Genomic DNA, 22,977 nt, shown 5'->3' on the forward strand with positions numbered 1-22,977 from the left:
AAGCGGCGTGCAAGATTTTGTCAACTGTGGCGAGCCCAACTGTTCATAAATGTCACGATTAAGCCAAGTAATGTCAGCGCCAGTGTCTAAGTCCACAAACAGTTTGTTTGCTGCCATTGCACTGCACTTGGGCGGGATGAAGGCACAGCCTAAATTTGATCATTACTATAGCCCGCTTCACGTAGGACAACGTTTCCGCGCATAGAGACGGAGCGATACGGACGTGTGGAGGAGATGAGGTTTGCGCATGCGTGGCGGTAGAGAGCGGGCCAACTCAAGTCCGTGTTGCAGAACTGTGTTGCTGACGACAAAAATCATGTTCACTTGCCTTCGGTACATCGTATTATACGTGCAAATCTATGAGGGAATAATACATTTTTAAACAGATGTCGATCATTCGTCTACATGAGAGAAATCTTACTTGTGAGTGTTGAAGTTGTGTCCACTGTTCCCCAGCAATTGCCTGTGTGACGTCGGAAGGCGAAAACAGCCGATACAGACGTCAAAAACATTTTATTATATATATATTTTCAAAACGACGATTGTCTGACGACATGATCATCGCAAACTGAAACCGATATATTTGTTTGACAACTGCTTCTACTCCATATAATTTTTTAAATGTATGTAATGCGCGTTTGCGAATGTGTTTCACTGCTGTTCAGCGTAAATCACTATGCGTAAAAAAAAAAAAAATTACTGGTAGCAAACACTAGTGCAAAAGACTATCGTAAAAATTGCCAGTATGTTATCATATTTTTCGATGTCAACAGGCATTATGAGTTTAAACTAACTCGTTCGACATTACAGTGGGAGAGCGCATTTATGATACATTGAACAAGCTAACAATTAATCATCTTCTGTGAATAACTCGACGGAATGCTGACCGATAACGTCAAAACCACCGATATCTCGACGGGTAACACTCCATTTCATTTTAAGGCATTTTGCAATTCGTGCCATGAAAATTACAAGGGTTTACGTGTCAGAATACTGGAGTTTTTGACGAATTTATCCAGTCGCATTCTCGCAAGTAATACGAAAGTCTGGGAAAAGCTTAAAGTCTCCTTGGGCAATGTGTTGAATGTATGTATAGTCTGAATCCTTCAAAGGCTACTTAGTCCTAACCAATAAAAGCTAGTAATTTCTCATGTACAGTGTATGCAATTGATATGCCGACAAAAACGTTTTTAAACAACGAGTTTTTAAAACCAAGAAAGATCATTACTTTACTTTGTTTGAAAGTCTACATCGTAATACCATCTGCTATCTGAGTCCATAACCGAACCATTTGATTGTAAATTTAGGATGATAATGTCAAGGCTATTATCCATCTTCACCTCCCTGTGAAAGTCTTATTCTTTAAACTTTTCAGCGTGACACACACACACACACACACACACACACAGTGTGCCCACGCAGAAGGCAGATGCTGTCTACTGCTTCATGCACAAGCCTTTCGGTGTCTTTATCTTGAATGTTTTGTTTTTTGTTTTCCCCGCATAGCTTGTAACCTGTGCGCAAATTAATTCTATCGGATTATACTGACAGTAACATGTGGGTAAATTCAAAACTGTGTGACCACATTCACATGTAAGTCAAATTTGTACATTTCGTCGCGTGAGCCTTATAAATTAACAAGCTGCAGATCAGCGTGAGTCTGGTTTATATTGTCCGGATATTTTTATTTTTCAGCCAGAGCACAATATCCCCTTTCCTGGTGCTCGTACTTGGTCATTTCTCTGGAACAGGTGAGTGATAACTGGCACGGTAATTACAATGACTGACTTCGAAACTAGGTATCGCACGAATTGTTCAGTGACTCACTTCTTGAAAGTGACAGCGTTCAATTCCAAATGGTAGTCACTACTGTTTTTCTTACACCTAAATACAATGTAAATCCATCTGCGGCAGTATTACTGTAACCTTGTTTGAGTCATCACTAATACCATGCTACTGTAACATAGCTTCCACTTTTGTGAACCATAGCTTTGGTTATGTGGGCCAGTATGCAGGAAGCTTTATGTTTATAATCCTGGGTGAGCAACTTACAAAGTGCTGATTGTTGTTCATCAATGGAAAAGATGGACTGGTGTTTACTGAAAGCAAAACCGGCTGCAGAGGTGGAACTCCTCTGGGCCTGGTGTGTGTGTGTGTGTGTGTGTGTGTGTGTGTGTGTGTGTGTGTGTGTGTGTGTGTGTTCAGTGCTCTGTAACCCAAGCACTCAAAAACGGAATGTAGCATAATAAAAACTATTCAACTGATGGTCACCATGATGGTGCTGCTTTTACTACTCTCCCTATATTAACAAAGAACACAGAGAGTAATAATAAATAAAACTTTGTTGCTAAGGCATACGTACTTGCTACATGAATAATCATCACTTGTTACAAGCACTCAAGGTCACAACAAAGAAATATAAAAGATGACACTCTGGAGTCTAAGATTCTGATAACATTCACACTGGTAATGACACATTGTCACTGCAATGTTAACTGCTGTTTTTTCCTCATTGAGAGATGGATTGGTAAACAGCAACTACTCTCCATGTGCCATGTTCACTATTAGTGGATGAAGTCACTGAACTAAGTGCATCATTCAACAACAAATCAGTTTGAAAAGAAGCTCTTTCATCATTAATAGCAGCAGCAATTTATGGGAACAGCACATTTTTAAGAGCATCTGCAATCAAAATTACTCTATCTTTAGCTATAGTTGGATGAGATAGTATATCCTCCACATCAACTTCACAGCACACTTCAGCTCCTGCAGATATGAGTGCTACATTTTTGAAACCTAAGCCATGAACCATAATGAATTATCCAAGACCTTTGCAGCACATGAGTGCCACTGAATCAGAAATAGTATGTTTTTAGTATGTGATACTTCATTATCTACTTCAATATCCAAGTAAATACATTTTTCCAATGGAATAAAATTTTTCCAGTGGTCATCCATCAATGATGAAAAGCAAACCAGTGTGGATTTTCAATAACCTCGGGGAAGATCAGTTTGGATTCTGTAGAAATATTGGAACACGTGAGGCAATACTGACCCTACAACTTATCTTAGAAGAAAGATTAAGAAAAGGCAAACCTATGTTTCTAGCATTTGTAGACTTAGAGAAAACTTTTGACAATGTTGACTGGAATACTCTCTTTCAAATTCTAAAGGTGGCAGGGGTAAAATACAGGGAGTGAAAGGCTATTTACAATTTGTACAGAAACCAGATGGCAGTTGTAAGAGTTGAGGGGCAGGAAAGGGAAGCAGTTGTTGGGAAGGGAATGAGACAGGGTTGTAGCTTCTCCCCGATGGTATTCAATCTGTATATTGAGCAAGCAGTAAAGGAAACAAAAGAAAAATTTGGAGTAGGTATTAAAATCCATGGAGAAGAAATAAAAACTTTGAGGTTTGCCAACGACATTGTAATTCTGTCAGAGACAGCAAAGGACTTGGAAGAGCAGTTGAACAGAATGGACAGTGTCTTGAAAGGAGGATATAAGATGAATATCAACAAAAGCAAAATGATGATAATGGAATGTAGTCGAATTAAGTCGGGTGATGCTGAGGGAATTAAATTAGGAAATGAGACTCTTAAAGTAGTAAAGGAGTTTTGCTATTTGGGGAGCAAAATAACTGATGATGGTCGAAGTAGAGAGGATATAAAATGTAGACTGGCAATGGCAAGGAAAGCATTTCTGGAGAAGAGATATTTGTTAACATCGAGTATAGATTTAAGTGTCAGGAAGTCGTTTCTGCAAGGATTTGTATGGAGCGTAGCCATGTATGGAAGTGAAACATGGACAGTAAATAATTTGGACAAGACGAGAATAGAAGCTTTCGAAATGTGGTGCTGCAGAAGGATGCTGAAGATTAGATGGATAGATCACGTAACTAATGAGGAAGTATTGAATAGAATTGGGGAGAAGAGGAGTTTGTGGCACAACTTGACAAGAAGAAGGGATTGGTTGGTAGGACATGTTCTGAGGCATCAAGGGATCACCAAATTAGTATTGGAGGGCAGTGTGGAGGGTAAGAATCGTAGAGGGAGCCCAAGAGATGAATACACTAAGCAGATTCAGAAGGATGTAGGTTGCAGTAGGTACTGCATCTGCAAGGCCTGGTCCCTATTTTAAATTGGTCTCTTTTTCATATATCATTTTTTTATTTGAATTCATTTGTTTCAAATTCATTGATATATTGAAATGCTCCTTGGTTATACTACAAGAATCTGGTGGACCTGACTATTATTTCATTAATTTTTTAAAAGATCTCTAAGAGTCTGGCTCTAGCTCTTCGCTGTGATACAATTATGTCTACAAAGAAGCAAGTTGTTTTTCCTTTTCTGTGTTTTCCACATAGTATATTTATTAAATTTCGTGTATGTTTCTCTGTTTGAGAGGGTTAATCTCGCATTCTTGTAAGTGTAAATTCATTCAGTCTTTAGTACAATAGTTACTCACTGGACAGATGTCCACAGCTCTTGGTCTTGTGGTAGCATCCTCGCTTCCCACGCACGGGGTCCTGGGTTCGATTCCCAGTGGGGTCAGGGATTTTCTCTGCCTCGTGATGACTGAGTGTTGTGTGTTCTTCATCATCATTTCATCTTCATTGACTAGTAAGTCGCTGAAGTGGCGTCAACTAAAAAGGACTTGCAGTATGGTGGCCGAACTTCCCCGCACGGGGCCTCCCAGCCAACAATGCCATACAACCATTTCATTTTCATTTCATTTCACTGGACAGCCAGTTAGATAGCTCTTTAACACATCATGTCCATGATGACATGTCAGGAGGGTAGCAAGTCACATATCTAGGATTGTCTGCTTATATAGTTCAGTTCCTCAGTTAGTGTTGCTATGATGGGTAGGATGTGTGCACGTTGTGTGAGTATACAGGAGGAGCTGGCCACAGTTTGCGAACAGCTGAACATGCTGTTGGCTACGGTCAGCTGCCTTGGGATGTAGCAGTGGCAGAGAATCTGCCCATCACATGGCATACCTCAAGCGTCACTTGCTGTGCCTACAGGCTCTGCTTCTGAGGCACCTCCTGGTGCACACAATGCGGTGGATCCACCCTCACAGCAGGGTGAGTAGACTGGCTGCCTGGCCTCACGCATTCACCCTGTGTAGACGGGTGGCCGCTCCTTTAGCGGGGTCTCTGCAGGCACATGGGGGGAGGAGTTTAGTAGTTATTGGGAGCTCCAATGTTAGGAGCCTTATGGAGATCCTTAGGCAGATAGTGTTCAGGGCTGCAAAGAAAGCCAGTGTGCACTCGGAATGTCTGCTGGGGGGCCTCATCTGAGATGTGGAGGTGGCCTTGCCAGTGGCTATCGTGGGGTGAAAGCAGAGCTCACAATTTGCCACATCATTCCTAGAATTGATTGGCGTCCTTTGGGTTGGAGCTGAGTGGAGTGTCTTAACCAAAGGCTTCATCAACTGTGTGATGGTCTTTGCTGTAGATTTCTAGACCTGCGTTTTCATGTGGGGATTTGTAGGTCAAGGGTGAACAACACAAAGGAAGCAGCTACTTGGCTAGCAGAGTACTTGTGGAGTGCACATGAGGGCTTTTTAGGATGGGTGGCAGTTTGAGGTGGTCTGATGAACACTCACCAGTCAATTCACAGCAAGGGAAGTCAAACAGCATTCAGAATAAAGACACTTCAACTGTCACAAGTTTATCAGTAAACTGTCAAAGTATTTGTAATAAAGTTCTCAAATTTACTGCCACCCAGGAAAGTTCTCACGCTCAAATTATTCTTGGGACAGAAAGCTGGCTGAAACCTGAAGTGGAAAGATCTGAAATACTTAGTGAGTCATGGAACGTATATTGGAAACACAGATTAGAGGTCATAGGAAGGGGAGTTTTCATTGCAATTGACAAAAATATTGTCTTTTGAGGTTGAAGTTGAGTGTGACAGTGAAGTCATCTGGTCACGTACAACAGGTGTTGTGAAACTAAGTTAATTGTTGGATGTTTTTACCACCCAATTCCACTGTAGCAGTTCTACAATCATTCAAAGAAAGTCTACGGTCAATAGCGTGTAGATACCCAAAACATGCAATACCAGTTAGAGGTGACTTTAACCTGCCAAGTATAAACTGGGATGTATATGGATTCATTGCGGGGGGTTTACAGATAGACAGTCATGAGAAATACTTTTGAACATGTTACCTGAAAATTATCTTGAGCAACTAACTTGGCAGCCCACATGCGATGGAAATATCTTATACCTTGTAGCTACAAGTAGGCTGGACCTTATCGACAATGTCAGTATGGAAACAGAGATTAGTGATATAAATCAGATAAGTAATTATTAACATCTTACTTAGACAGTGACTTGGCATCACTTAGTACCATTAAGATGGCTGTAGAAGAATTATGGGCAAAGTTTAAGCACATTGTAAATCGTGGACTGGAGAGTTACGTGCATAGTAAGTGGATGAATGATGGAAAAGACCCACCATAGTTTAATAACGAAATTTGGTGGATGCTGAGAAAGCAGAGGCTGTTGCACTCTATGTTCAAAAGGGAATGCACAAATGATGACAAGTGAAGGTTAGAAGAGATTTATGCATCTGTGAAAAGATCTGTGTGTGAAGCATACGACAACCACAACAATCACACCTTAGCAAAAGATCTGGCAGAGAACCTGAGAAAATTCTGGATGTATGTGAAATTGCTAAGCATGTCTAAGGATTCCATTCAGTCCATTGTTGACCAGTCTGGTGTGGCAGTTGAAGACAGGAAAACAAAAGTCAAAGTTTTAAATTTCACATTCAAGAAATTGTCCACACAGGATAACCATACAAACACACCATCATTTGACCATCGGGCAGACTCCTGTGTGGACAACATAGAAATAAGAATACATGGCATAGAGAAGCAACTTAAAGATTTTAAAACAAATAAATCACCAGGTCCCAATGGAATACCAATTCAATTTTACATAGGGTTCTCTACAGCATTGGCCCCTTACCCAGCTTGCATTTATCATGAACTTCTCACCCAGCGCCAAGTCCCAAGCAACTGGAAAAAAGCACAGGTGACTCCAGTATATAAGAAGCGTAAAAGAACGGACGCACAAAATTACAGGCCAATATCCCTAACTTCGGTTTTCTTATTCTCAGTTCAAATAGAATAAATATTCTTGAGACAGAGTAGTTTATGTCCAAGAATCAGCATGGTTTTAGAAACCATCACTTGTGTGAAACTCAGCTTGCCTTTTTATCACATAGCACAATGAGAACTATAGATAAAGTACAACACACAGATTCCATTTCTCTACCTTGCCCCATTGCAGGCTCTTAACAAAGGTACAAGCATATAGAATAAGTTCACAGATATGTGAATGGCTCAAAGATTTCTTAAATAATAGAACACAGTATGTTGTCCTCACTGGTGAGTGTTCATTAGAAACAAGGGTAATATCAGGAGTGCCCCGGGGAAGTGTGATAGGACCACTGTTGCTCTCTATATGCATAAATGATTTGGCAGACAGGGTGGGTAGCAATCTGCAATTGTTTGCTGATGCTGTGGTGTACGGTAAGCTGTCAAAGTTGAGTGACTGGAGCAAGATACAAGATGGCTTAGACAAAATTTCCAGTTGGTGTGATGAATGGCAGCTAGCCCTAAATGTGGAAAAATGTAGGTTAATATGGATGAGTAAGAAGTACAAACCTGCAATGTTCAGATACGGTATTACTTGTGTCCAGCTTGACACAGTCGAATCATTTAAATATATGGGCATAATGCTGCAAAGCAATATGAGGTGGAATGAGCATGTGAAAACCATGGTAGGAAAGGCAAACAGTTGACTTTGGTTTATTGGGAGAGTTTTAGGAAAGAGTGGTTCACCTGTAATGGATATCACATATAGGACACTGGTGTGATCTATTCTTGAGTACTGCTCAAATGTTTGGTATCTGTACCAGGTCAGATTGAAGAAAAACATCAAAGCAATTCAGACCAAAAAGTAAGTGATTATGGAGATGCTTCAGGAACTCAAATGGGAATCCCAGGAGGGAAGGTGAAGTTTCTTCCAGGAAGCACTATTGAGAACATTTAGGGAACAAGCATTTGAAGCTGACTGCTGAACGATTCTCATGCTGCCAACATACATTGCATATAAGGACCACAAAGATATGATACAAGAAATTAAGTGTCATAAGGAAGCGTACAGACAGTCGTTTTTCCCTTGCTCTATTTGCGAGTGGAACAGGAGGGGAAATGACAAGTAGTGGTACATGGTACCCTCCACCGTGCACTTTATGGTGGCTTGCGCAGTATCTTTGTAGATGTATATGTAGAGTTTAGTTGTATCAGTTACAGTTACTTGCATACATATACGAAGATTATTATATTAATGTACCTATAAAAGCTGCAATTCTACATGTTATAAGAGCTATTAAATTCAATTCCTTGAATGACAACATATTTATTGTTTACAATAACAGCAATTATAAGCTATATTTTGACAAATAATAATTATACTTTTTCGCAAAATCCATCTTTTTTCTTAGTTTACAACAACTGACAAAACGAGAAGCACAAAGAATGCCACTATGTTCGTTACAGATGATGTTTTTATACTTCATTAACAACATGGTGATTTTCTTATGTTTGCTGTTTGCAGCTTTCTCTCTTTCCTGGTTCAGCTAATTAGATCAGCAATGAGACGTCTTTTTGCACATCATATCTATGCATGGTATTAAGTGTTTTCTTAGGGGGATTAGGGATCTGAATTCCAAGCTCCATTAGTAGTCTTACCATTTCCTCTACAAAATCTCTTAGGCACAAATCCCTTCCATCAGTTCTTCCACTACACTCTGTCACATGTTGGGCAGACAATAAAAGTTCACTGGTCATTGCTGTGATGTCCATCATATTCATCCATAATGTGAATGACTATCTCCTAGTCTGACTCTTGCAGGTGTAGTATTGAACCTATGGTCCATTTCTTCTACTTGACCCTAAGTGAAGTTATGAAGTTACAGAACTTTATTACATGTGATTCCTTTTTTTGTTTGAGTCTGAGTGATGTGTGTCATGATGCATTGTGCTAATGAGTATTACTGATTTTTATTCTTTTTAGGAACATAACTGACCATTCTGACTTCCCCTATAAACACAAACAACAAAAAACTCATTGCTCTTCAGGCAGACAATTTCATCTCATTGGGGATTTGTGGTTTATTTTGTTTGGTTGTCCCCACCACTGTAATTTGCTTCTGAATCATCTCTTCTACTAGATGAATGCTATTGAAGTAGTTGACAACAGTAATATTTCTGTATGATCCTTCTATGCTTTTAGCAAGATCTTTCACCAAATTCAATCCAAGATTATTCTGAAAAAGTTAATGTGGCTTCCTTCCTGTGCACACAATTCTGTCTGAAGTATATGCAGATGTAGAATCACACAACCAAAATATCTTTATGCCATACTTGGCGGGCTTAGTGGCATGGATAAAGCCACATCTTCCATGCAATGGGAGTTACGTTCACCAACTGTGCATGAATAATTAGCAATCATTCTGTTTATGTATAAGTCAAGAAACATTTCCCATACACAGTGAACAGCTGCATCTTTGTCAGCTACAGATTGGACTTTTCAGGTGTGCTGTCATTGAGTCTTATTATTCTCCTTGTATACTCAGACCAGTTTACTCACATTGTGGCCTTATATGTCGGATTTTTGCCTTTTCATCCAAGAATAATTCTCGCACAGGAAAATCCCAACTCTTCTCGAAACCAGAAAGCAACAAAAGACCAAGAAAACGCTCCATTTCAAAAAGTGAAAAATTTTTCCATGTTTCACCATATGAAGCAACCACTCTTCTGCCTTCTATACTTGTGCAGTCAATTGCTTCATCTGGTATTTCCCTGGAGATGAAATGGTCCCAGCCATCCTTATATTTACAAGTTTTCCCTCCACTAGCTGGAGCGGCTGCCTTCTTTATGATATTGTGAGCAAGCATACATGAAGTTTCAGGAGAATCTAAATTCCAAATGGTTCCATTACAACTAATATGTGTGCCAGCATCTCCAAGTTGTTGACGTGGAACATAATTTTCAGACTCTGGTGAAGTGATACTATCTGAAGTTCTGTAAACTTCCAGAAAATTTGTATCAGCAGTTTCAGTGTTCGATTCTTTACTGCTTGTATCTCCAAAAATATCTCCTCCTTTGTACGATTCAGCTTCTTCAAACCACTGAGTGACAACACTTTTAAAATTATCTACAGTTGCACATATTAATACTTTTCTTTTTCTTAATGTAGCCATAACAAAATACATGTCACTCAAGCAACAGCTGATGCAGAACAACAATGCAGTGCAATAATAGAGCCAATGATTGCAAAAAGCTCATATGTATACCAACATCTCTCATAAAATAAATGCAATTTCTATTATTTTTGCTCTACTACTACTGCTGCTACTGCTGCTGCTGCTGATGGTGGTGGTGGTGGTGGTGGTGGTGGTGGTGGTGGTGGCACTGTCACTGCCTCTGATCCAGTAGTTGTTGAATTAATAACTGTTCCTAGACAAATGTTAAAATCAATATGCAACAGAAAACAAGTGTAACTGTTAAGTGGTTTCTGAAGCCTCGCATATGCATTGATGGTGTTATGGTGTTCTAGCTAATATTTTGTAATATTTTGAATTATGCAAAAAAAAAAAAAAAAAAAAAAAAAAAAAAAAAAAAAAAAAAAAAAAAAAAAAAAAAAAAAAGAACTGAAAAATTTAACTCAGGCTTGATAAGAAGGATGCCAAAGTGTAAGTGGAAGAATACTAGAAAGGAGTTTGAAATTAAATCACCCCACCAGTTCACCACTTTCATCTGTAGTAATGATGAAAAAATTCTTTACTAGTTCATGGCACTTGGAACTTCTTCACATGTCTGCATTTCTCTCGTCTGTACATACTGTACTATCCATTATTTTTTGGTCTAGAAAGATGACTTCCTTCTGCAAAAATCCACACTTGTCTGGCTGTAACTTCAACCTATATACCCTTAGCTTGTCAAAAATCTCTCACGGTTTTTCATTATGTATTCTCAGAAAACTTCTGTAACAAATAATATCATCTAAGTACACCAAATACTGTGTTCCCTGCAACCCTATTAATGCAACATTCATCAACTTTGGGAATGTACTCTGCATGTTTTTTAATCCTGTTGGCATCATCTTACATTCATAGTGCTGGCAGTTATAACTAAAAGTCATTTTTTCCTTGTCTTGGAGGTCCACTAGTATCTGATCATACCTGCTTACTAAGTCCAGTGTGCAAAAATACTTGGCCTTTCATAACTGGTCCAGTATTTCTGTTACATTTGGTACTGAGAATGCTTCCCCTTAGGAAATCTCATTTACATTACATTAATATAACAAATCTGTATTTCATTTGCCCACTAGCATCTATCTTCTTAGGGACTAAAAATGTTATTGCATTCCATGTACTTTGGCTCTCTATTATGATATAGTTGACTAGTGTTTGTTCTATATGTTCCTGGAATACCTTCTCCTGTGATTCCCGGATCCAATAATATCTGACATTTACATCTTGGCCTTTATGTTCTGGTTGAATTGGAAGTGTATCCTTCCCAGTATCAGTAAATGACAATTTGTCACCATATGAACAGAATATATTGCAATATATACTGTACAATGTTTTTAATAAATGTTTTTCTTTTGTATTTAGGTGAACCTGTTCACTAAGTGTGTGTGACCTGTGTGATGTGAGAATTATGTTCTCATTCCTTTTCTGACATTTTTCATACCCTCCTTACAGTTGCTTCCCTGCATAGTGTGTCAGCAATTAAATGTATAGAGCTTACATCAAACTCGTCATCATTTTTATTCAAAACACTGATATTATGTTCTCCTTACATGTATCATACTAGGACCTCTGGTATGTATGCTCCCTTTAGTACTTCTGGTTTCAGCACCATCATTTGTTCACCTTCCAGAATAATCCTGTGTTCTTTTATTCATATGCTTGTAACCTTCTCTTCCCTTGGTCATGAAGTTCACTTTTCCTTCTGCACATAATATAGGATGACACACACATCTGACAGCTGATTTTGTCAGTCATTCTCACTGAACAATGTCCTGCTATTTTCAGTTCCTTTGGCCCGACTTGTCCCATTGTTTCTTCTCTTATCACACCCTTATATTCTTGATGGCCTTTTTATGCATCCATCTGTCCTATAACCTTTCGTGATTACCCTGATTCTCGCGATATCTCACCTTCAAGTACTGCCAACAGTGGAGTGTATCACCCATTCACTTCTAACTGTCTGTTACTCTACTTAATGATCCAACACAGTTACACAGTCTTGTGAGGAAATCTCTTCCTACCAAACCATTACAAAGGACATCTGTTGCTTTCCTCAAAACACGAAATTTGTGCTCTCCTATTTCTGGTCATCCTTAGTGTCAGCATCACCATCCCAAGCAAGCTCACTGCGTCATGCATTACTCCTTTCAGTCTTTGCACCTCAGGCCTACTAACTGATATACAACTGGTCACAGTTAATTAAACTAAAATGTGTCCGCCATATTTATTAAGAAATTCTGTGCTTTACCAAATTATTTGCAGTCAGTCACCATTAAATCATTATCTGCTTTGCAGTCTACTACCCTAACCTTGGGCCATTTAATGGTGGCCATATGAGACTGCTTGACATCCCAACTGTTTAGGTTCTGTCTTTCTCTCCAAGGTCTTTCTGAGTTTCTCTCTACACTGGTGCACTGTAGGTCCATGTAAGTAAAATAAGTAACCTCTGGGAGTCTGACAGTCCTTTGCCTCACACCCATATATCTGGCATTTTTCACACAATATTACCTCATTACACTTCATGTCTGTATGCCTCGACTCATCTCAATGGTAATAGAAATCTTGAAATTCCCTACCTCCCTCTGCCCTGATGAGTGTTTTCTCCCATCTTATTTTGGCATTCTTTCAGTGCTTATCACAACTTACAGATACTAGTTGTTCACAATATTATTGCACTTAGTCTCCTGTGGTCATTATGGTAAACATGCAGTGACATTACAGTAAACAAGTACAATGGTAAGGAAGGCACATATACTATCCAGTGGTTCATTATGTCCTCATGAAATATCAAGCCAAAAACTCACGATAAGCCAACCAAAGTGCCCTCACTACATTTTGTGTTGCACTTTTGTTTACTATTACCATGCCAGTGTGTTTCCATAGGCACTCTATTTTTCTGTTTCATGGACGTTATAACACTTTCCTCTTTTTGTGCTACATCAGCTGCTACATCAACAATGTTCTCACTTTTGTTACGTATGATGGTTTGTATTCTATCATTGGCCAGTACCTGAATGAATCATGCTCACCTTAATGCATAAACAAATTCTACCACAACTTCTGATGGTGCTTTTTCAGTTACCCTCGTTACTGCAACCGTAAATGAATTGGATAGCTCATCTGTCCTATTTCCCTATGAGGATATTGATCCCCCTTTCTGGCTTGAAATATTCTACACACTTAAAAGTCATTCTAATTTTTCTTTTCAGCTAATCTTGTCTCTATCGACTTAGCCATTCTGTCTCCTGTAATTTTTGACTTGACATATTGAAATAATAATTCTTTGTCCTCACTTTTCATTATCTCAAATGTGGCATTCACATTCTCAATGAATTCCTGCACTTCCCTTTTGTTACTTTCAAATGTTGTTTAAAATAATACTAGTGCATCCTTAGCACTTATACCATGGTCATCACTACTGGAAGATGTCATTTTGCACAATCACAAGAGATTTTATACTGATGAGCTGTCCTGTCCATTCTGATGTCTTGTAGAGGTGTGACTAAATAAATCTGCTGGGCTCCTCTGGTCATCAATTTCTTGGGCACTGCTACTCACATGGGCTCCATCTGCTGGATATAATCCTTGGGCATGCTGTTCATAAGCACTTAAATATTTATGACCTTTACTTTAATATCACATTCTACTTTTCACCATTTTGCCGTCCTTTTTCAAGTCCCCGTATAGTTGATCTGATGCTGCTGTTGGCTTTCTATCGAGGAATCTTGTTTTGCAAAATGTTGTCCCTGATTGTTGTACAGTTGCTGCAAGGCAGGCATCCGTCATTGATTTCTTCACATCATAGATTATGTCAACATGAAACACTGAAATTTTACAGAGATTAGTGATAAACAAAGGTATACTAAACTTATAAAGAAAATACATATTAATTGATTGCATTTGGTTAATATTAATAGGGTATACAGTGTTCTCATACAGCATTATTTGAATGTCCTTGAATTTCCATTCTGTCTCTCCTTCCTGATGTCCCGTTACTGACCCACATTCAGTTTTTTTTCCTCTGTCTCAGTCACGACGGTAGGGTCTGGGACCTTCCACTGAGACCTCTTGACAATAGGGCTGTTTCTGCCAAGAGCGATGCACTCACCTGTGTGCAACTCAACTGTGTACAAGATGGCGCTGGTCAGTAAGGATGTAGTTTAATCATCTCTCCTTAAAAGTAGAATTTTATTAAACATTAAGTGTGTTAAATGGAAGAAAATTGTGTGAAACGGCATCCTTTGTGATAAATGTGATCTGTGGAACTATTTTAAATGTGCCGATGTCGGCGAACAGAGCCTGCCCGAAGATAATACTGAGTGGTTCTGTCCTCCATGCTGCAAAGACGGTAGCCTGGACAATGTTGCAACAAAAGACTACGATTCATCTGATGCTATTCTTCAGCACTTGAAAGAAGAAAACTAATTACATTAGACGACTCAAAGAATGCTGTGAGCACAGTGACCAGGTACTATGTAAAAGGTTGGTTAATAGTGAGTCATTAGAAATAGGTTATAGGCCTAATATCGACACCAACTGGCCGCCGCTTAGAAACAGGCCTGATACTAGTCAGGTAGAACAGTGGAATATTGTGCCTTTAAAAAACCGCACAAAATCTGTTAATAACCAGAAAAACCTGAAACGTTATCTAACCCTTTCAAATAAGTATGGTATTTTGGAAGCTATCAATGGGGCAGAGAGCATAACCCCAGTCTGCATCCAAACCAATTCAAGGTCTAACCTACAATTGAAGCCAACAACAAAGACTACTAAACAAGTCCCCAGTAACTTTGTACCTAGGCCTATAAGATCCGTAAACATTCAAATTCACACTGATAGCCAAGGTAGGAATGTGTATGCTTGGAATAAGGGGGAAAAGCAACTTCAATGTTACTAGTTTTGCGAGACCAGGCGCATGCTTCAAGGACGCCACCCAAAGTGCTGCGGGAAGTGTCAAGTCAGACCTCGACTTTACTGTACTACTGGCGGGAACAAACGATGTGGTGAGAAATGAAAGGCAAAATCTTATCTCCTCACTGAAAGACAGGCTGCAAGATCTTCGGAGTGCCAAACTTATCTGTGTTTTTTCTGTTCCAACATAGTATGATCTACCTGTATGGTCAGCCATCAGTCAAGAGGTGAAGAAGGCCAACCAGGAAATGTTTAAGATGTGTAAACGCTTTAGGAATGTCACTTTCTTTGACCTCAGTGACATTGGTAGGAGGTTTCATACATCTCATGGTTTTCACCTAAATAGGTTAGGTAAAAGATTTGTCTCAGATGTTATTGTAGACATAGTTGAAAAATTTTGTCTGAATCAAGCTAAGTACCACAATGCAATAGCCTTAGAATACAATGTTAACCACCCTGTACACTCTGATAATACTGTTTTAGTCTAACCAAGCACATTGATGTAGCAGTAAATAGTAATATCAGTGCTGACATGTGGAATAATCTGGTCTACTGCCGGATGTTTGTATCGCTCTGGCACAATATTTCAGCCACGTAACTCGTTGCCTTCTTCAGGTGCTACCTGAGACTGTCGTGTTGGAGGACCTTGTCCAGTATTTATGCCCAGAGGGCGCTGGGTGCTCTCTTTGCCGTCCACGCCCACCTGGCGCTGCTTGTAATGTGTTGTCTCTTCCCCGGTGCTCCCTCAGACGTCTGCGCCCGACTTGGTCGTCATCTGTGGCAGCTCTCTGAGGCCTGTCCTATGTCGGGCGTTCCGTTTGCGGTCCACAGCCACAAGGTGCTGCTCTTCAGGTTTTGGCCCCTCTCTGGTGCTCCCACGGACGTCCGCACCCGGCTCGTCCACCATCTGTGGTCATGGCAGCTGTCTGGGGCCGGACCCGCGTTTGGCGTTCAGTTCGTGGTCTGCGCATGCTTGGCGCTGCTCCTGAGGTGTTGGCACTTCCCTGGTGCTCCGACGTACGTCAGCGCCTGCCTCGTCCACCATCTGCAGTTGTGGCAGTTGTCTCAGGCCCATCTCGCGTCAGGGGCTCTGTTTGCGGTCCGCGCCCGCCTGGAGCTGCTTGTAAGGTGTTGTTTCTTCCCCGGTGCTCCCTCGGACGTCCGCGCCTGACTTGGTCTCCATCTGTGGCAGCTATCTGAGGCCTGTCTCCACCGGTATCCTGAAGTGTCTTTACACTGAGCACGTCCTGATTTCCCTGCCTGTACATCAACTGGTGAGTGTTCATCAGGACACCTCGCACTACTGCCTAGCCTAAAAAACCCTCACGTGCATGCCACAAGTACTCTGCTACCCGAGTAGCCGCTTCCTTTGTGTAGTGCACTCCTGACCTATCTAGGGGCGTCCTACAATTCCCCACCCAATAGCGCAAGTCTAGAAATCTGCAGCCAAGACCGTCACAGTCGAAGAAGCCACTGGATGAGACCCTCCACTCGGCTCCAAACCAAAGGACCCTGATCCACTCTGGGAACGTTCTGCTCGTTCTATAAAGAATTTTCTTAAATTGTCTACCTGTCCATAATGCAGGTTTTTTATGTCGATAAATCCCCTTCCTCCTTCCTTTCTGCTTAATGTGAATCTTTCTGTTGCTGAATGTATGTGATGTATTCTATATTTGTGGCATTGTGATCGTGTAAGTGTATTGAGTGCTTCTAGGTCTGTGTTATTCCATTTCACTTCTCCAAATGAGTAGGTCGATATTGGTATAGCATAAGTATTTATAGCTTTTGTCTTGTTTCTTGCTGTAAATTCTGTTTTCAGTATTTTTGTTAGTCTTTGTCTATATTTTTCTTTTAGTTCTTCTTTAATATTTGTATTATCTATTCCTATTTTTTGTCTGTATCCTAGATATTTATAGGCATCTGTTTTTTCCATCGCTTCTATGCAGTCGCTGTAGTTATCGAATATGTAATCTTCTTGTTTAGTGTGTTTTCCCTTGACTATGCTGTTTTTCTTACATTTGTCTGTTTCAAAAGCCATATTTATATCATTGCTGAATACTGCTGTTATCTTTAGTAATTGCTCGAGTTGTTGATTTATTGCTGCCAGTAGTTTTAGATCATCCATGTATAGCAAATGTGTGATTTTGTGTTGGAATATTCCAGTAATATTATATCCATAATTTGTATTATTTAGCATGTTGGATAGGGGGATCAGAGCAAGGCAGAACCAGAAAGGACTTAATGAGTCTGCTTGGTATATTCCACGCTCTATCTGTATTGGCTGTGATGTGATATTATTTGAATTTGTTTGGATATTAAGTGTGGTTATTCAATTTTTCATTACTGTGTTTAAGAACTGTATCAATTTAGGATCTACTTTGTATATTTCCAATATTTGTACTAACCATGAGTGGGGTACACTATCAAAAGCTTTTTGGTAATCAATGTATGCGTAGTGTAGCGACCTTTGTTTAGTTTTAGCTTGATATGTCACCTCTGCATCTATTATCAGTTGTTCTTTACATCCTTGTGCTCTTTTGCAGCAGCCTTTTTGTTCTTCATTTATAATTTTGTTCTGTGTTGTATGTGCCATTAATTTTTGTGTAATGACTGAAATTAGTATTTTGTATATTGTTGGTTGGCATATTATGGAGCGATATTTTGCCGGGTTTGCTGTGTCTACTTGATCTTTAGGTTTCAGGTAAGTTATTCCTTGTGTAAGTGTATCAGGGACTGTGTATGGGTCTGCAATGTAACTGTTAAATAATTTAGTTAGATGTGAATGTGTTCAGGTGAACTGCTTTACCCAGAAATTTACTATTTTATCTTTTCCAGGGGCTTTTCAATTATGCGTACAATTAATTGCTCGGGTGACTTCATGTTGCAAAATTATCAATTAAGGCATTTGTGGTATCATCTTGTATGTGTCTGTTTCTGCTTGTATCCACCGTGCATGTCTGTTATGTTGTACCGGGTTTGACCATATGTTGCAATAGAGGTGTTCCATGTCTGTTATGTTTTGTGGATTGTCTATTTTAATGTGTGTGTTATCTATTGTCTGGTAAAGTTTCTTTTGGTTTGTGTTGAATGTTTGGTTTTGTTTCCTTCTATTTGCATATCACAGCCTCTTCTTCCTGTCGGTTAAATTTCGCGTCTGTAGCACGTCATCTTCATGGTGTAGCAATTTTAATGGCCAGTAGTGTATTCATCTGTTAATCTACTCTTAAGGCCCCTGTAAACGATCAAATCTGTTTGTCAAACGAGCTTTGTCAGTTTAACCTCACTTTGGAGCAGACATTATTCGTGTACGTGAGTATTTTGACATTAGTGAGAATGACCACAGTCTAACATTACAGTCGCGACACTTCGCCTCGATTTTGTTGCCTACGGCGACAGTAGCGCCCCAAGCGGCCAGTAACTTAAACTGCGAGTTCGGGGCGATCGTGAAATCGAATAGTAGTTGTTTACTTTGATTTCTACAATGGTATTTACAAGCGGGAGCGTTTGTAGCGCAATAACAGGAAGAAGACACCACAGCTGTCTTTTTTAGGTTTCCTAAAGATCCTGAGAGGTATATACCATCATGTTACTAAATTGTATCGTCAGGATTCACTTAGCGCTACAAACTACATATGTATTAATGATTAATGTTTCGTTTTAGGAGCAGAAAATGGCTGGTTAATAGCAGACGAGAAGACATTATGAAAAAGACCCAGTTTACCTGTATAACAATATTAGGTTTTGTTCGCTGCATTTCGAACAAAACCAGTTCATGAACGCAGACAATAATAAACTCGTGTGGAATGCAGTACCCACACTGTTTGACATCCCAAATAAGCCACATCAACTGACGATGGAGAGAAAACTGCCACAATGATTCGACAATCCATCTGAAGCTGTAAAACAGTCCTGTGACCCAGAAGCAGCCAGGTCAGCACTCCATGTATCAGTGCCAGATTCGTGTGAATCGTCAACACAGACCTGCTTTGACGATGAAGTGGTTAGATTAAGTGCAGTTATTCGTGTCTTACAAAATCGTAATGTTTGGTATGTATTTCATTCACTTCTGTTGTTAGTTACATAATTTTCCTCGCTTCCTTCGTGTGATGACATTATTTTGTTAGCACCTTGTTCACTGACATTGTTTGAAAATTATTCAAATATTTGGTTTTGCGTGCAATGTAATGTAATCAGCTCATTATAATGTTTTCAACATATTTCACCCACTATTTGGCAGTTGCTTTTCCCACTTAGAATAATATAAATATTAAGGTCTTACTTGTGGCTACAGGCGACAATGACAAACACAGTAGGCCTATAGAACGATAAATGAGCTGTCGATCGCTTTTGCATGTAGAGGTACATGTCTGCGCTTCTTACGTGTGAATCTGTGTGTTTATATTCTTTTGATATCAACGAGGTAAGCTGCAATTCTATCCAACGTCACAAGTGTTACTTCACGAATGTGTTGTAGCTTGCCACTAGATTCGTGGTTCTTGTCCATACTTGCGCTTATTTTAGCATGATTTCTAGAAACATGTATGCCTTCTGATACTACACAAGCCGTTGGAGGCAAGAAAATAATTTACGTAGGAAATGGATGGAAAACAAACATTATGCTTATGGCGCGTCTGATGTTCACCTTACTCGCCACTTGGAGCGCTAGTATCGCTCCATCTGTCAAATGGTAACAACTTTTACAAGCAGTGAGTGTCGCTGCTGTTATGTTACACTGTGGAATGACCACAAAAGCAGACCTGGCACTGACTTTGGAACTGTGTGTAAAGAAGAAGAAGAAGAGGGGGGGGGGGGGAGAGAAATATTTGCGCATGAAAATTTGCAAAAGGAAATATAACTGTCGGAACTCAATGATTACATCAAATTTCGTCGAATGGAAAATGAAACTTTTAAAAACCTGCGAGGGCCCTTTTGAAAGAGGACACTTGTCTGTCAAATTCAGGTTTATGAAGCGATGGATGTGTCAGACAAGCTTGTTCACGCACCAAGAAAGTTTTTCAATTTAACCTTACATTTGATGCTGACGCTTTTCTTGTGTGACCTATTTTGGCCCTAGTGGGAATGGCTTGGTTGGTTGATTGGGGTTGAAGGGACCAAACAGCAAGGTCATCAGTCCCTTGTTTTTTTTTAAGGTGGTCCATTTGGACGGATTTACATCTCACAAGAGTCATAACGATTAAAGGTAAAAGGCTAAAAAACATAAAAGTGCAGTCGTGTAGTCAATGGTGAAAACAAAAGGAGGGAAGTCATCAAGTGGGCAACCCCAAGGTTATGCTAGAGGCAAGAAATATCCCAGCTCTGATGCAGTACAGGTAAGCCCACCCACTATTTAAAAGCATTGAAACGCTAGAATGTAAACATGTGTATTGTAAAAGGGGACTAACCAAATCTAAAAGCCCAACCCTCACCGCCCTGCCCCTACTCCAGAGGGAGATTAAAAATCTTAGAACTGAAAATAAAAACCACTTTCACTGAGTAAACTGAGAACCAGTTCCACCATCCGAGAATCGTCTGCTAATAGTAAAGCTTAAGTGTGGGGAAGCCCATACTCAGTATGCAGAGCCAAAAGAAAGTGGCATTCCACCAAAATGTGGACTACTAAGTGGAAGGCCCCCACAACCACAAAGTGGGGGTGGCTCATTACGCAAAAGAAAACCATGGGTCAGCAGTGTATGGCCGATGTGGAGACGACACAGGGTGGTCGAGTACTTTAGAAAGAAGTGGGAGGAAGAACGCCACGTGACAGGTGTCATCTTAATGACATGAAGTCTATTAGGCAGAGAGGTAGCCTCCCAAGAGTTGGCCCACAATTGTGCGAGTGGGATTTGATATGAAGCCCTTACAGGGAAGGGAGGGTAAGTGACTTCCCCCCCCCCCCCCCCCCCCCGACAAAAGATCAGCAAGCTCATTACCTGGGATACCCAGATGGCCAGGGACCCCAAGGATGTTAACGGAACAAGCAGCATCATGATGATCAGCGAGAAGGTCATGGATGGCTGAGACCAAGGGATGGAGGGAAAATCACCATTCAATAGCATCAAGGCCACTCATTGAGTCCATACATAACAAAACGCAGTTGAGTTGGGACTGTTTAAGAAAGGTAAGGGCCTGGGAAATTGACATAAATTCCGCACTAAACACTCCACATGCAGTTGGCAGGAGATGATTTTCCATGGCCACAGAGGACGTGAAAGCATATCCCACATGATCAGCAGATTTAGAGCCATTGGTGTAAAAAAGTAACAGCATCCCGAAACTCCCATAAAATTCGGCGAAAAAAACAATGCAACACCATTGGGGCAGTGGAATCTTTGGGACCTCAGTGGAGATCCATCCAAATCCAGGGCCGAGGAATTAATCAAAAGGGGGGTGTTGGGGGGATACGTAGGAGACAGGACAAAGAAGGAAGCTGAAAGTCACAGCGAAGAGAAGCAAGCCGGAGCCCAACCGGTAAACCCGCCCGAGGTCGGGAATCAGGTGGGTGATGTCCTTGGTCTTGGAACAGGATAGAATAGTAAGGTTGAGTGGGAGAGGAACGGACAGCGATTACATAAGAAACCAGAAGCTGGGACCGCTAAACAGAAAGGGGGGATCCCAGCTTCAACCAGGAGACTATCATCAGGGCTAGAAGGGAAGGCACCATTGGCCAAACGGATACCACGATGGTGTACCCGATACAGGAGGTGCAGTGTGGAAGGAGCAGCCGAACCATAAGCTTGACAACCATAGACCACGCGAGGCAGCGATAAAGCCTTGTAAAGGCGGAGAAGAGTGGAACAATCCACACCCCAAGAGGTGTGGGTAAGGAAGCAAAGGACATTGAGTTTACAGAGACATCCTATCTTCAGAAGTCTGATACGAGCCAGCCAAGTGAGCTTGTTGTTGAAAAGAATACCCAAGAAACGAAACTGTGGGACCACACGTAATCGTTGTGCATCGAGGTAGAGCTCAGGATCAGGGTGGACCGTAGTACGGCGACAGAAGTGGACAACCCACGATTTTAAAGGAGAGAATTGAAACCAGTGTGAGAGGGTCCATGCAGAGGCAAGCCGTATAGCAGCCTGGAGCTGCCGCTCTGCAGAGGCCACCGAAGAGGAACTAACCCAAATGTAGAAATCATCCACATACAGAGCAGGGGTGACCAAAGGACCGATGGGCCCCACTCATGAAGTGTAAATAAGATATGATGGCGCCAAGCTGTGTCATAGGCCTTGCAAAGGTCGAAAAATACTGCAACCAAATGGCAGCGCTGAGAAAAAGCCTGCCGAACTACGGATTCCAAGCGAAGTAAATGATCCATCAAAGACCGTCCCTCTTGGAAGCCACACTGGTAATGGGACAATAGATCCCGAGATTCGAGTACCCAATTGAGCTGACAGGCTACCATCTGTTCAAGTAACTTGCAAACAACGTTTGTCAGACTAACTGGCCGATAGCTTCTGACAAACAGGGGATCCTTACCAGGCTTAAGGATAGGAACCACGATGCTATCCCTCCATTGAGAAGGGAAGTCACCCCGGAGACAAATACGATTAAACACCTGGAGAAGATGATGTCGTTGTGGAGCACTGAGATGTTGAAGCAATTGGTTATGAATGGAATCTGGGCCAGGGGCCTTATCATGTGAAGAAGAAAGTGTGTAAAGAATTGCTCATTCATAAAAGGTTCATTGTAAGATTCTTACTGACAAGGGGTAAAACATAAGGTGGAAGCT

The sequence above is a fragment of the Schistocerca serialis genome, chromosome 3, assembly GCF_023864345.2.
Source record: "Schistocerca serialis cubense isolate TAMUIC-IGC-003099 chromosome 3, iqSchSeri2.2, whole genome shotgun sequence".
Lineage (NCBI taxonomy): Eukaryota > Metazoa > Arthropoda > Insecta > Orthoptera > Acrididae > Schistocerca > Schistocerca serialis.